The following is a 17494-nucleotide window of genomic DNA, read 5'->3' as shown; positions in this document are numbered from 1 at the left end:
ACTAGAATTAATGAATTCAATATTCAAATATAAATTTTAGTAATATGGGTGAGTACTAAATACACACCCATGAATTCTAATTAAAAAATAAAAAAATAAACAAACTTGTTTAAATGTCAATGCTAAAGAAAAATATGGTAGAATACTACGATTATAAATTTAGGAAATGAATTATTAATAAGAAAAAACATATTATTTTATTAATATATCTAGTTAGAAAGATATTGAGATGATAATTTGATTCTTCTGTGTGATAGCCCATAAATTTTGGATGAGTCGGAATAAAATAAACAAAATATTTTAGGTAGTATTGCAATTTATTTCAATAGCATTTAGAGGTTAAAGTTAAATTTCTACTCACATTTCATTTGCATATATATCGATTGAGTAAATTATATTTATCTTGACTCAATATTAAAGTCCAAAATAAGTTTTTTAAAGATTAAAAACTATGAGAATTTGTGAGTCTGGAGGAAATGACGACTAATAAAAGAATAAAAAATAAGGTACGTGAAAGTAATTTTGTATGGTAACATAGATTTTTTAACATTAGCAACTTAGAATTAGGTTAAATATCAAATGAAAATATTATGTATCATTATTAAGAAAAATATAAATCGATCAAATTCTATCGTTCGGTCAGTCAGTTTTCTCCTACAAATTGCCACCAAACCATTGCATATGGTGTGGTTTGATAATTTTTTTGAAACTACGTTTTATTTTAAATAATTGGATATAATGGTTCGGTTTGGTTCAGCTGATTAGGGTTGTTTATGAGAAAATTTGATCAGTCTTATGTTTACTCATGCAAGCTTCCTATTGTATATGAGTTGCATATGATGGCTAACATGAAACACGTATTTTAATTATTTTATATTATAAACACGCTCGTAGTTGATTGAGCCACATAAAAGGAGGATAAAAGGCGCTATAACTCGAGATTAGCGCATATGTGATGTTGTGTAATATTTTTTATTGGTAAGGACGCATAAATGTTCCAAAATACAAATGTATGCTTATATGATGATTTCATCGAACTATCCTTGTTCAGACTTTCAAAGTTGTTAACATTTATCGAGTATATAAGTATGTGGTTATGCTTGTACATAATAGCCATTATTAACTGAGACGACACCAAGGCTCTATAAACTAGTGCTATGCTTGGACTCATTTAATGAATCCATTATTGTCATCAAGTGGTGAGATTGGGCATAGCTAATGATTATAGGAGTCAATGTATTATAGTCGATGATTCATAGCTCGCCTATGGACCTAGATATCATTTGTGATCTATTGAGATCATAGTGCATGAAATATCTGCCATAGTACTTACTATGTGTGCTTTACGAAAAAAGAGTTCTCTAGTTGCACGCGTGATACCAGTATGAATGATCAAAATGCTTCTCAAGGCTCTCGAATTCATATACAATCCTTGATGTACCAATGATTGTAAATTCGATTCAGGTATAGTGATGAAGGTACTTACTATACGCTAAGCATAATCAATGAGTTCAATCAGAAGTAGCCTAATATGTAGTTGATGCCTAAAATAGGTTAATTTGGATGAGTTCGAATAATAGAAAAATGATTTCATGAATCAAAAATATCTGTGAACCTACAATTAGTTGTATCTGTGAACCATTTAGTGTCACACAAGTATGAGTTCCTCTATTACCGTTGAGAAAGCTAAATTCAAAAAGTTGAATTTGAGGATATGAGTTGATAGGATCAAATATTTCATTTTATAAAATATTTTTTTGAGTATATTCCATTTTAGCAAATTTCGAGAGAGAGTAAAACTGCTAAAACACTGTGGAGAGTACAACTGCTAAAATGTGAGGAAATTTTCCGAAATCAGCAGTTAGCAATCATATTTAGTATATGTGGGTTGATAAATGAAATTTCACATCATACGAAAAAGATATTTATAGACGTCACATCGGTGATATTGAATCTCCGATCGGGATTATGATGACACCACAATGATGAACCAAAGTTTGGTCCCAAGCCCAGGGCTTAGGCGTGTGGCATGAAGGATGATGGGCCTGGATTTATCCCAACTAAACTAAATATAAAAGGCTACTGGAGACTTGGCCTCTCATAAAAAAGCTTTGCAATTTTGTAAGGCAAGAAATTTACTCTCCCTCATGCCTATGTTTCGGCCACCCATATTTATTATATAGGGTTTCGCATCATATTTTTTAATCTAACGCAAAATACATTAGTATTTTCTAGTGCAATGTAGCATACGAATTTGGATTTCTTTCGTAAACTCAATAGAGGCACATCAAGAAAAGAAAAGGCGATCCGTTTGGGTTGTAAATAGAAATGTTATCTTCATTTAAAATCCGGAATATATAGTTAGAATGATAACCAAGTGTGATTCAATTGGAATGTATTTTCTACAGAATACCATATGCTTGTATTTTATTAAATGATCCATCCAAGTCCTATAATTTGTATGACAAATTAAAATTTTTAAACTTGAGCAATACATGTGACGTGTTTCTCATGATATCCCAACAGAAAGCACTTCGTTGACATTTACAATGTCTGTTGGTGTATCATAGATCAACAAAACATGACGAAATAAAGACAAACATGAAATGTGTTAAAAGTAAAAGCTTTACGCACTACTAAGGATCTCGGACTCAAATCTAGGAGAATTACTAAAAATATGAATGATATAGAAAGTGGTATCTTGATCATGCAAAAGACTCGATTTTGTTGATTGCGAGGGCTTAAAATATCATAGAGGAAAAATAATAAATAGATCAAGAAAAGAAGACAAATATTGGGGTATCTTTTGCAACTTGAAAGTGACCTCCGGGGTTTGCGACATGTTTGTCCATTGCATTTCAGTCAAGCCTCTTTCATGCATTCACGTTTATGGATTGCATTTGAGTCGGACCCCTTTCCTCCATACAAGTCTGTTCATTGCTCTTCAATCGGGTCCTTTCCCGCATACATGTTTACTTACTATTCTTGCATGTTGTGACTTTGCTTTATATTTGGTGTTGTTGGTTTCACATTCTGATTGTTGGATATTGGTTGGGAAATGAAGAGGAGTTGAATGCGACTTTTGATATTGGCGCTGGAAAGGAGTTTTTTTATTGGTTCTTATACCCTGATCCAATTAATCACACTCATTTCACTTATTTACAGTAAACCACAGGTTGAATTTAAAACTCCTCACCCGTGATTATTTTCTCAATTGATCCTCTAGTAAAACAAAATAAATCTAGTATGATAAAAGTGATCTACTGGCCAACTTCATTTAATCATTTTCATTATTAAACCATAAAAAACAAATGTCTTCATTAGTGACCTAAGGCTTACTTCAACTGAAGTTTTAAAACCAAGAATTAAATATATACAAAAGAGGCTAGTAACCCTACTCTTATATCAAAATAAAACTTTCAGACCTTTGTGGTTTGCATAGTGCTCTCATTCTACTCTTTTCTTCCCTTATTATTCATTATTTAACCCCACAAGCATGACCTCTCATTCGATGTCTTAATCTATCACACCTTTTAAATCGCCCGGAGGCCCACCTCACGGTTCATCGCTGCACGAACAAACGATCAATTCAAGAAAATGGTCATATAGCCTACTTTATCTGTCACACCCTTACTCTATACTTGACATGATTACTGTAATCAAAATAGGATTCGAATGTCATATCGATATTATGAAGTAATTCAAACAAGGACATCAATTTAATGGTTTACAAGCATGATGTCCCTATATTTTGTAAAAGCCAAAACTCAACTCAAGCAACAACCTCAAGCATATTTTCGTACACAACCATACACCATAATGTTATACATATTCTCATATACAAGCATACTTCGTATCATCATAACTATCGTAAAACTTGTTCAAACCCTGACATATTTTAGTACAGTACATATGCGGAAGCTATACAATAATAAGTCCCGGTTCTTGTCGAGGTGAGGCGCGTCACAAATATCCATTGGCGAACCGGCATCCTACGTCTCTTCACTACCTGATCCTGTAATACATGAGCTACGTGAGTTTATAAAACTCAATAAGTTGGCACTTGTACGTATTAATATGCGTCGAAGAAACATACATATCAAGTCGTGACAACAATGAATCTTTAAACCATGTCTTATCTTAGCATATATTCATGTTCATTTTTGTACTTGAGCCTCATTAGTTGACCTGTACTACCGTGCTTGCTTTATTATATAGCTACTACTGTGTTGGACGTCAGGGAGCAACCTTTGGCAATCCCACGCCCCATGAACATATATTGGCCAATAGGTTTGGTGGACTTAAAACCACCCATGATGTCAACAAGCTCTATATCATGTAATATCAGTCCTTTTCCTTTAATGTTCATGACATAGCACCCATTTTCAATATTCATGAGTTTTTTTGATATTTAATACATAACAATGGAATATGGTGCTATGTTTTCATTAATAAACATACTAACAATGTACATATATCAATAGTCAATGAGAAACATTTGAAATCATAATATTACTCATGTATTACTTCAAGAACATGCCAACTTACAGTCCAAGCGTAAGAACCCTGGTTTGAGATGATGTTTCTTGTTCCTATGCTGTCAAACATATCAATAATTCAATTACTATGTCAATTCTAGGTGAAGTTTGCTCCTCTAAATTTATAATAACCAAAAGAGATGAAAACTTACACCCTTACGAAGTTCTTGTGATGAAGAAATAAGTTCTTACTTCAAAATGATGAAGGAAAGGAAGAACTTAAGGAAAGGAAGAACAAGGTCACTTGGAGGAAGAATTCTTGGTGTCTTTCGAGTTTTTGCTGGGAAGTGAGGTTGAGGAATGGTAAAGATGCTTTAAGAAGTCGAAACTTATCTTTTCATATGCAAGGCGGCGCTCGGACGGTCATTTTCTACCGCTCTAGCGCGGAACATTCTGTACAAATACCGAATTTTTCATGCACCGACGCTTGGGCGGTCATTTTCTACCGCTCGGGTGCCACCTGTTCTGCCTCTGCGCACTGCTTCATCAAAGATCGCTCCAGAAATATATTTTCCCTTCATAATTAGAAAATGTGGTAAACATGAATTTTGTAGCCCTATGTCTTGGCTTGAATCTTCAAGTGGTTTCATGTCATTTGGAGGTCTGAGTAAATGGTTATGCTTATTCTCCCAACATGTGTCAGTGAAGGAATGACTATACACACGACACACTTCGTGGCGCTTTTGGCTTGTCTTCCACAATGATTTGGACAAAACCAAAGACATGAAATTAAGTTGAAGCATTATATCTTAGCTTTCTAATGGTGGTGCGTCACACAGTTTGGATCAATATTCAAATCATTATTCTAAAACCCGTAAAACTGCCATATTTCACGCATTATTATCATTTTTACGAGTAACCGGGCATTACAATTCTCCCCTCCTTCAAAGAATTTCGTCCTCAAAATTTGACATACCATATAGTTCAGGATATCGCTGTTGTATCTCTTCTTCTCGCACCCAAGTTGCTTCTTCAATTGCATGATTGCCCCATAACAATTTTACCAAGGATATTTCCTTGCCTCGTAAAACTTTTGATTTCCTATCGAGGATTTGGACCAGCTGTTCTTCATACGAGAGATTCGATGCAAGCTCCAATGGTTCATAATGAAGAACGTGAGAAGGATTGGCCAAATAATTTCGTAGCAAGGAAACATGAAAAACGTTGTGAACATTTGACAAGTTCGGTGGTAAAGCAACTCTGTAGGCCCTGTCTCCTATTCTTTCCAAGATTTCAAATGGACCGACATAAACGCATTATTATCATTTGTACGAGTAACCGGACAATTCTCCCCTCATTCAAATAATTTCGTCCTCAAAATTTGACATACCATATAGTTCAGGATATATATGTTGTATCTCTTCTTCTCGCTCTCAAGTTACTCCTTCAATTGCATGATTGCCCCATAACAATTTTACCAAGTTTATTTCCTTGCCTCGTAACACTTTTGATTTTCTATCGAGGATTTGGACCAGCCGTTCTTCATACGAAAGATTCGATGCAAGCTCCAATGGTTCATAATGAAGAACGTGAGAAGGATTGGCCAAATACTTTCATAGCAAGGAAACATGAAAAACGTTGTGAACATTTGACAAGTTCGGTGGTAAAGCAAGTCGGTAGGCTCTGTCTCCTATTCTTTCCAAGATTTCAAATGGACCGATATATCTTGGAATCAATTTTCCCTTCTTACCAAAACGTAAAATGCCCTTCAATGGTGATATTTTTACAAATAAATGCTCACCAACCTGAAATTCCAATTGACGACGTCGCACATCAGCATAGCTTTTCTGTCGGCTCTGGGCAGTATGCATTCTTTCTCTGATCTTGCTTACTAATTCGGCTGTCTGTTGTACCAATTCAGGGCCTACTAATTTTCTTTCTCGTACTTCATCCCAATGTACCGGAGAGCGAAATTTTATAAAATATAATGTAGTATATGGTGCCATTCCAATACTTGACTGATAGCTATTTGTTGGAAACTTATTCCGGTGCTTTGACAAAAAGACTTACCAACTGAACTAAGCAACTGAACTGATCATCAACTGAACACGTCATCTGCTGAACATTAGTCAACTGATCTATACAACTGAAGTTCATTCTCGGCAAGTGATTCTTTACCAGCAGATCTCTCAGCTGTACACGTCATCAGTTGAAAGCGACAACCGACAAAATAGTACATATACCTGCAACTAGTAGTGGAACGCAGCATTGCAGAATGAACAGTGTACGACTGTCAGAATATATCGACGTGACAATCAACGGTTAGAATATTCAAACATTCTTTATTGTTACCGTTGAGAGGAGAGCCTATAAATAGTCCAAGGCAGCAACTGAAGACCACCCCGACTTTCAGTTATCTCTTTCCACTTGCTGTTATGCTGCAGAAATACTTACTCACAATCAGAAATCAAAGCTCACGCTTATCAGTCATATCAGTAATATTCAAGACTACATTCTCGAGCTTAAATAGCACTTTGTAATCGTTGATAGATTTTCTAAGTTGTGCTAATATCAGTTACGATCTATAAAGGTGTTGTATACTAAGAGTTTCAGTTTTGACAAAGTGATAAGTCCAAACTGAAGTGGGTCAGTACAGTGTTGTGTATTTGATCAAAGTCTTTTAGTGGATATCCTATCTTCGTGATAGAAGGGGTGACGTAGGAGTTATTCAAGTCTCCGAACATCCAGAAACATACTGTGTCATTACTTCAATTTTCATTTTCAGTTATATACTCTATCTTTCAGTCAGTTTATTTTCCGCAACTGTTTTATTCAGTTTAACTGATTGTTATTGACCGACGGGATATATAGTTTTAGTTCGTAACAAAACTGAACTCATATTGTCGAATTTTTTTTAAATTCGAGCAGTGTTTATTCAACTCCCCCCTTCTAAACACTCTTTATTCGATTAACCGATCCTAAATGTAAACTCAGCCAATGGTAGTTTACTGTCCCAACTAACTAGGAAGTCAATAGTACAGGCCCTCAACTTATCTTCTAAGATCTGGTTTACTCGTTCTGATTGTCCATCAGTTTGAGGGTGGAATGCTATACTAAATGCCAATCGAGTTCCCATAGCATGATGCAAACTCTTCCAAAATGCAGACGTAAATTTGGGATCTCTATCAGATACAATGGACACTGGAATGCCATGAAGTCTCACTATCTCTTTGATATATTCTTCAGCATATTGATTCATCGTGTATGTGTTCTTCACCCAAAGAAAGTGAGCTGATTTCGTAAGTCAATCCACAATAACCCATATAGCATTGAATCCTCTTTGTGTTCTTGGAAAACCAAGGATGAAATCAATTGTGATATCTTCCCATTTCCACTCAGGAATGGGTAGTGGTTTCAGAAGTCCTGCTGGTCTTTGATGTTCAGTCTTGACTTGTTGACAAGTTAGACATTGTGCAACAAATTAAGAAATGTCTTTTTTAATACCTGACACCAAAATAATGGTTTCAAATCCTTATACATTTTTGTGCCTCCTGGATGGATTGAATAAGGACTAGCATGAGCATCAATAAGAATGTCAGTTCTGATCGTTCCTTGCTTTGGCACACACAATCTCCCTCGATATGTCCATATTCCTTCCCCATTCAATTCAAAGTTCAAATTTCCTTTTTCTTCATCTCGCTGCCTCAGTTGTTGTAATTCACTATCTGTACTTTATTCGGCCTTAATTTTGTTCGCAAGTGTTGGTCTCATGAGAAATGATGATTGGATTGCAGTGCCCTTTGGCATAACATCAATCTTCAAATTCTGTAAATCCCATAAAATTTGTTCTTGTACTTGCATTGCAGCAATAAAATTGCACTTTCGACTTAATGTATCTGCAACAACATTGGCTCTACCTGGATGATAGTTAATAACACAATCATAATTCTTCACCAATTCCAACCAACGTCGTTGTCTCATATTCAGTTCTTTTTGCGTGAATAAATATTTCAAAATCTTGTGGTCCATGTAAATTTCACACTGTTCACCATACAGATAATGGCGCCATTTTTTCAATGCAAATAACACTGCTGCAAGTTCTAAATCATCTATGGATAAATGCAATGCAAGAAGAGCTAAATCAGTTTATCCATAACAATGTATGGAACTTAGTTCCAAGACCAATTTCGAAAACTGTTATAGGTACAAAATGGGTGTACAGGAACAAACTGAACGAAGATGGTTCAGTTGTGCGTAACAAAGCAAGGCTAGTAGCACAAGGCTATAGGCAGGAAGAAGGAATTGATTGTGATGACACATATGCACCAGTTGTAAGACTGGAGGCTATCAGGATATTCCTTGCCTATGCTTCATTCAAAAACTTCAAAGTCTATCAAATGGATGTGAAGAGTGCATTTCTGAATGGTCAGTTGCAGGAAGAACTCTACGTTGAACAACCTCCAGGTTTTACCAATCATCACATTCCTGATCATGTATATCATTTAAACAAAGCCTTATATGGTCTTAAACAAGCTCCAAGAGCTTGGTACGAAACTCTTTCAAAATTTCTAACTGATCACGATTTTTCTGTTGGATCGGTTGATAAGACCTTGTTCAAATTTTCCAAGAATGATCATATTCTACTCGTTCAAATTTATGTTGATGACATTATTTTTGGGTCAACTAACCCCAAATTATGCGAGAAGTTTGCTAAGTTAATGCATGATACGTTCAAAATGAGCATTATGGGTGAACTGACATTCTTCCTTGATTTACAAGTGAAGCAACTGGATTCAGGAACCTTTATCAGTCAAACCAAATACACTAAGGAATTACTGAAGAAATTTGGTATGGAATCATGTTCAGCCGCAAGCACTCCCATGAGCTCATCAGTTAAATTAGACACTGATCAAGGGGGAATATCAGTTGAGACGACACTTTACAGAGGTTTAATAGGTTCATTATTGTACCTAACTGCTAGTCGTCCTGATATTGTAGTTGCTGTATGCATGTGTTCTAGATTTCAAGCAAATCCTATGCAATCACATTTTACTGCTGCCAAGCATATTTTGAAATATCTTAAGGGCACACAAAATGTTGGATTATGGTATTCTAAAGATTCATCTTTCAATTTAGTTGGATATTCAGATTGCAGATTATGCAGGATGCAAGCTTGATCGAAAAAGTACAAGTGGATCATGTCAGTTTCTTGGAGATAGACTAATCTCTTGGCTCAGTAAGAAGCAAACATCCATAGCAACTTCCACAACTGAAGCAAAATATCTTGCTGCTGGAAGCTGCTGTGCTCAACTGCTCTGGATTCAGCAACAACTGAAAGATTATGGTGTTGATGCAAAGGAATCTCATATATTCTGTGACAACACAAGCACAATTGCTATTACCTATAATCCAGTTCTTCACTCCAGGACTAAGCACATAGATGTCAGACATCACTTCATCAGAGATCATGCCCTGAAGAAGAACATCAGACTAGAATACGTATCAACTGAGCAGCAAGCAGCTGATATCTTCACCAAACCATTGGCTGAGACTAAGTTTTCTCATTTTCGCAATATACTTGGATTAATTGATTTATCCTAATCAGTTGTTATTATTGTCTTGGTTCTTAATTCATCTTTCAGTTTTACTGACATTTACTGATTCTTCAGTTAATTATTTATTTATATGACTCTCAACTGATGTCAGTTAATTTTCTATCAGTTAGAGTTTCATCAGTTCATTAGTTTATCTGTTATGAAAACTTATTACTTGCAGGAAAAAGCAACATCAAAGTTACACCAAAATAAACGTTTCATTCAACGATAAACATTCGCTTCAACTACACTGTCATATTTTTCCTCTACATCAGCTATCCACATTCTCAACCAAACTGATAGACCTGAGGAAGACGTCTTACAAAATCTATGCGAAGAAGCTATGCAATTGAGAATCTCCAGTTCCTTCTGAAGCATCAGCTGATGAATATGACCATCTCTAAAGACGTCCACCCAAACAGCGATATTCAAGCGCTCCCGCACTTTTGTCAACTATTCTACTAGTCTGGGAGTGGTAGCCTCTTCGGAGTTATACAGGAACTCAAGCTCCTGTAATTTTTCCCAGTAGGGAAGACTGGTGTAGAAGACTTCATCCTCAATAGCCGCCTTCCTAGCTTCCAGCGAAAATGGAGAACCACTTGAGCCACTCGCATCTGCCATTTTTTTTTGTTTTGTTTTCTCCTTCTTCCACCAAATTGACTGAAACTAACAATGTCATTTCTATTTATAGCAGACTGTCAAGGAAGCTGAAGGGTCGTCTACGTGTCATCAGCAAATAATATCTCTGATATTTACTTTTCGGTTTAATTATTTTATGAATTTATTTAGGGGGAATATTGGTTCTAAGAGGTTAACTGAGAAGACAATTGATTAGTCAGCTCTCAACTGAAAGGATACAGTAACAACTGATCGTTCAGTTGAGCGTCTCACTAATCTTCTCATATACGTTAACTAATAACCTATTATATTCAAAATCAAGCGATGTGACTGTCTTTCAAGCATTAAATGTCGTGTTTCAGTAAATTATTAATGTCAACGTGGACACTTTTTAAACCGTCAAATTACACATGCTTACAGCACACGTACACACGTTGTAATTCAGAATTTCTATGGACTGACACGTGTCCAGAATTTGAATAGTCATGTACATATGTACCATTCCCCGCTTCATTTCAGTTTTACTCTGCGTTTATCCACAGATTTTTTAGAGCAAGAACAAGTTTCATCCTTCAACTTTTCTTTCAGGAATTCACTCAGTTCGAAATGGCAACTCAAATTCCCGTTTATATGCTAAATGCTATGGCTATCAATTTTGGGTCAATCCTATCTTTCGGTGATGTTGATGTCAAGAAAGTTTTTCAAAAACTTGAGACTGCTGGATTACGGGCGTTTTTGGGTACATCATCTCAAGAAATCTACCCAAAAGAACTTCAGGATTTCTATTCCACCGGTATGGTCGACTCTGATGGCAACATAGTTTCTACTGTCAATAATCAGTCTCTGACCATCTCTGAAGACTCTTTTGGAGAAATTTTTTCTCTACCCTCTGATGGATTGGCACAACTCTTGGATGTTAAAGCATCTGATATTGAAGAGATGCAAACCGCACTATCTGCTGATGGACGGAAGATCAAAGTCTCCGATCCAAAGAAAGAACTGAAGTATGGCGTTCAGTTACTTGCTGATGTTGTAGTCAAAGGGCTTTTGGCAAAAGCTGGATCGTTTGCTGCCCTTACTCTGGAGAAATTTCAAGCCATTTCTGTTATTATGGCTGATCGTCAATTCAACTGGAGGCATCTCATATTTAATATTTTGAAGAATATGTTCCTGTCTTCTAAACAATCCAAGGGATTTGCTGTGCAACTTAGTTATCTGCTGAAATTGAAAGGGTTAGTGTCTGATGACTCAAAAAGATCATCAAGGTTTAAAGTTTTTAATGCGAAGAACACTATGCCACTGAGAACCAAACTGGACATTTATCCTGCTCAGTTTGTCAAAATCAAACAGGAGATTGGGACTGATAAAGCAGCCCCAAAATCAGTGAAGAAAGCCAAAACTTTGGCTCAACTGAAGGTAGCTAAGAGGAAATTAATCTTGAGTACTTCTGACTCAGAGAAAACTTTATCTCCACAGATTGACAAGAAACCGAGAATCCAAAGGGTTATATCAACAACTGCCGAGGTATCCATTCCTTCTGATACAATTATTTCTTCATATGCTCAGCAACCAATAGAAGCAGTCCCTTTGAAAATCATTCCACAAGAAGCTTCAGTTGGTGCCAAAAAAGAATCAGTTAGGACCAAAGCGCCTCTGATTCAGATCACTCGCCCTGCTAGTTTGGCAACTGCTCGACCCAAAGGGATAAAATTTATATAGGTGGTGGAATCAACTCGAATGGGATTGGAAATCCCTCACATTCTGAGCACTGATAAAGGCAAGAGTAAACTGATTGAAGAGCCCATACCTTCCAATGCCATCCAGAAACACATTGACCTTGTTTGGGCAAAGGTTAATAGCTATGCAGCTTCAAAAATTCAGTCCTATGATGCTTGGATTGCCTTTCGCACACAAATTTTTGCCAAGCAACTGAAGAAGAAATCTCAGGTAAGACACCTTTATCAAACTGGAAGCTTATGTTCTAAAAACGGTGAAAGCTGCCACAATTGCTCAGGCAATGGAAAGGAAATCTTATTTGTTTGATCAGGTGAGAGCCAAGAAGTTGGCTCAAATTGTCAGCAAATTGAAAGACAACTACGTTCCAACAAATCCTACTGTGTTTGCTGATCAAGCAGTAATTACTCAGCTTGATACCGATTTGCTTGGGTTACAATCTCAAATAAAATTTTGAGAAATGGATCAGGAGTTAGTTCTTCATCAAGAAGATTCAGAAAATGATGAAGAGGGCACAGTTGAAAAACCATCCTCGAACAGGCTTTTGTTCCAACTGAAAAGTCAGTTCAGGAAATGCCTCAAGCATCTTCTGCTGAACAGCAATTGTATACTGAAGCCGAGCTTTCTTTTGCAAACATTGATGGAATTATCCAAGCAGTGGTGCAAGATACTAAATTGAGTGAACCTATGTCTAATCCAGTTGATCACTCTGCTGATCAAATCCATCCATAGGTCACCATCTCTTCAGAAGAACCAGTTCAGCAAGATCTATTTGCTGACCAAGTTATTTCGACTGATGTGCCAATTGATTCTCAAGTTCATTCTTTAGACTCCACCATCACCGCCTCTAGTTCAAGGAGAAATTATTGTAACTGATGTTCCAGTTCAGAATGTTGCTGATACAGTCTCAACTGAACAAGCTTTAGTCATTTCGGAACACACAACAAGAGAACCAGGAACATCTCATCAGTCTCCTCCTCCATCTTCATCAGATTTTGATATTATTTTTGAAGAAATTCAGCATATGCAGGAAAGTATGCAACAAATAATCACTGCCATATCAAAGATTTAGAACACTCAGCTGTCACACACTCTGAAGTTGGACTCTTCCCATCAGTTCCACTTAGAAAAACTAAACGCCATACAAGCAGTTGTTACCTCTCTGACCTTTGCAGTTGAAGATATACAGAAAAACAGATGGATATTTTCCAGTTTTACAGCCACTCAAGACTCTATCAACAAACGAGTCGACAGTGTAGAATCTCTTGTTTCAAGAAAGATAGATTTGCTTCAAGTTGCAATGACTACTGCTATCAGCAATATTTCCGACTCTGTTAAGCTCCTATCAATTGACGTTTGGAAATTATCTACTAAGATGGAGTTATTTGACAAAAAGGGGGAAGAGACTTAAACTGATTTTAGGAAAGCAGAAGTAATCTTAAATTCTAGTATTTATGAAGAATATGAGTTCAGTTGAATCTACATCTTATTTTATCTACAAGAGTTCAGTTATTCAGTTATTTTTTATTCTATGTTTTGTCAAACACCATAAAGGGGGAAATTTTTGGAAACTTATTCCGGTGCTTTGACAAAAAGACTTACCAACTGAACTAAGCAACTGAACTGATCATAAACTGAACACGTCATCTGCTGAACATTAGTCAACTGATCTATACAACTGAAGTTCATTCTCGGCAACTGATTCTTTACCAGCAGATCTCTCAGCTGTACACGTCATCAGTTTAAAGCGACAACCGACAAAATGGTACATATACCTGCAACTAGTAGCGGAATGCCGCATTGCAGAATGAACAGTGTACGACTGTCAGAATATATCGACGTGTCAATCAACGGTTAGAATATTCAAACATTCTTTATTGTTACCGTTGAGACGAGAGCCTATAAATAGTTGAAGGCAGCAACTGAGGACCACCCCGAATTTCAGTTATCTCTTTCCACTTGCTGTTACGCTACAGAAATACTTACTCACAATCAGAAATCAAAGCTCACGCTTATAAGTCATATCAGTAGTATTCAAGACAACATTCTCGAGCTTAAATAGCACTTTGTAATCGTTGATAGATTTTCTAAGTTGTGCTAAGATCAGTTACGATCTATAAAGGTGTTGTATACTAAGAGTTTCAGTTTTGGCAAAGTGATAAGTCCAAACTGAAGTGGGTCAGTACAGCGTTGTGTATTTGATCAAAGTCTTTTAGTGGATATCCTATCTTCGTGATAGAAGGGTGACGTAGGAGTTATTCAACTCTCCGAACATCCAGAAACATATTGTGTCATTACTTCAGTTATCATTTCCAGTTATATACTCTATCTTTCAGTCAGTTTATTTTTCGCAACTGTTTTATTCAGTTTAACTGATTGTTATTGACCGACGGGATATATAGTTTTAGTTCGTAACAAAAATGAACTCATATTGTCAAAGAATATTTAAATTCGAGCAGTGTTTATTCAACTCCCCCCTTCTAAACACTCTTTATTCGATTAACCGATCCTAAATGTAAACTCAGCCAATGGCAGTTTACTGTCCCAACTAACTAGGAAGTCAATAGTACAGGCCCTCATCTTATCTTCTAAGATCTGGTTTACTCGTTCTGATTGTCCATCAGGTTGAGGGTGGAATGCTATACTAAATGCCAATCGAGTTCCCATAGCATGATGCAAACTCTTCCAAAATGCAGACGTAAATTTGGGATCTCTATCAGATACAATGGACACTGGGATGCCATGAAGTCTCACTATCTCTTTGATATATTCTTCAGCATATTGATTCATCGTGTATGTGTTCTTCACCCGAAGAAAGTGAGCTGATTTCGTAAGTCGATCCACAATAACCCATATAGCATTGAATCCTCTTTGTGTTCTTGGAAAACCAAGGATGAAATCCATTGTGATATATTCCCATTTCCACTAAGGAATGGGTAGTGGTTTCAGAAGTCCTGCTGATCTTTGATGTTCAGTCTTGACTTGTTGACAAGTTAGACATTGTGCAACAAATTGAGAAATGTCTATTTTAATACCTGACCACCAAAATAATGGTTTCAAATCCTTGTACATTTTTGTGCCTCCTGGATGGATTGAATAAGGACTAGCATGAGCATCAATAAGAATGTCATTTCTGTTCAATCCTTGCTTTGGCACACACAATCTCCCTCGATATGTCCATATTCCTTCCCCATTCAATTCAAAGTTCAAATTTCCTTTTTCTTCATCTCGCTGCCTCAGTTGTTGTAATTCACTATCTGTACTTTATTCGGCCTTAATTTTGTTCGCAAGTGTTGGTCGAATCATGAGAAATGATGATTGGATTGCAGTGCCCTTTGGCATAACATCAATCTTCAAATTCTGTAAATCCCATAAAATTTGTTCTTGTACTTGCATTGCAGCAATAAAATTGCACTTTCGACTTAATGTATCTGCAACAACATTGGCTCTACCTGGATGATAGTTAATAACACAATCATAATTCTTCACCAATTCCAACCAACGTCGTTGTCTCATATTCAGTTCTTTTTGCGTGAATAAATATTTCAAAATCTTGTGGTCCATGTAAATTTCACACTGTTCACCATACAGATAATGGCGCCATTTTTTCAATGCAAATACCACTGCTGCAAGTTCTAAATCATCTATGGGATAATTCTTTTCATATTCCTTCAACAGTCTTGAGCCATAAGCAATCATCTTCCCGTGCTGCATTAAAACTGCTCCTAAACCTTGTTTCGAAGCATCACTGTATACCACAAAATTTCCTGGTCCTTCTGGTATATCAAGGACTGGTGCTGATGTAAATTTTGCCTTTAACTCTTGGAAACTCTGATCACATGCTTCGTTCCATACAAATTTCACATTCTTTCGTGTTAAAGCAGTCAAAGGCAATGGTATCTTAGAAAATCTCCCTATAAACCAACGGTAATAACCAGCTAACCAAAGAAAACTACGTACCTCGGTAACAGTGGTAGGTGGTAGCCAGTTATTAACAGCTTCAATCTTGCTTGGATCCACTGATATGCTTTCTTTTGAGATAATATGAACCAAGAATGCTACTTGTTCAAGCTAAAATTCGCATTTCTTCCATTTGGCATATAAATGTTTATCCTTCAAAGTCTGCAAAACTAATTGCAAATGTTCTCGATGTTCCTCTACAATTCGTGAGTATATGAGAATATCATCTATAAACACAATCACGAACTTGTCTAGAAATGACTTGAAAATTCTGTACATTAAATCCATAAAAGCTGTTGGTGCATTTGTTAGTCGAAATGGCATTACAAGAAATTCATAATGCTCGTATCTGGTTCGGAAGGCAGTCTTTGAGATATCATCTGATTTCATTTTTTGTTGATGATAGCCTGATCGTAAATCAATCTTCAAAAAGATGGCAGCTCCTTGTAATTGGTCAAACAAATCATCAATTCTGGGAAGTGGATACTTATTTTTTATTGTCACTTTGTTCAACTCCCGATAATCAATACATAGACGAAGGGTATTGTCTTTCTTCTTTACAAATAAAACAGGTGCACCCCACGGTGAAAAGCTCGGTCTAATCAACCCTTTATCAAGTAACTCCTGTAACTGTTCTCTCAATTCTTTCATTTCTGTAGGAGCTAATCGATAAGGAGATTTTGAGATCGGGCGAGTTCCTGCCACAACATCAATTAAAATTCGATCTCTCTATCTGGGGGTAAGCCTGTAACATCATCAGGAAATACCTCTGGAAACTCAAAAATATATTTGTAGCTTTTAATTCACGAACCGGTGGATCAATAACTAAAACAGATGCTAAATATCCTTGACACCCCTTCTGTAATAATTTACAAGCCTTCATACAAGAGATTGTTCGAAGTGGTAAGGATATACCTGCACTTGCTACTGTGAATGGTTCAGCTCCTACTGGCGCAAACTTGATTAATTTCATGCCACAGTCAGTAGAAACTCTGTACTTCAAGAGCCAATCCATTCCCAATATCACATCAAAATCGATCATTGTCATAACTATCAATTCAGCATACATCTGATGGCCTTGGACATATATTGGACACCCTCGCACAATCT

This window comes from Primulina eburnea, chromosome 7, assembly GCF_022965805.1.
Source record: "Primulina eburnea isolate SZY01 chromosome 7, ASM2296580v1, whole genome shotgun sequence".
Classification (NCBI taxonomy): Eukaryota; Viridiplantae; Streptophyta; class Magnoliopsida; order Lamiales; family Gesneriaceae; genus Primulina; species Primulina eburnea.
The sequence above is the reverse complement of the archived record's forward strand: the minus strand, read 5'-3'. Positions refer to the sequence as shown.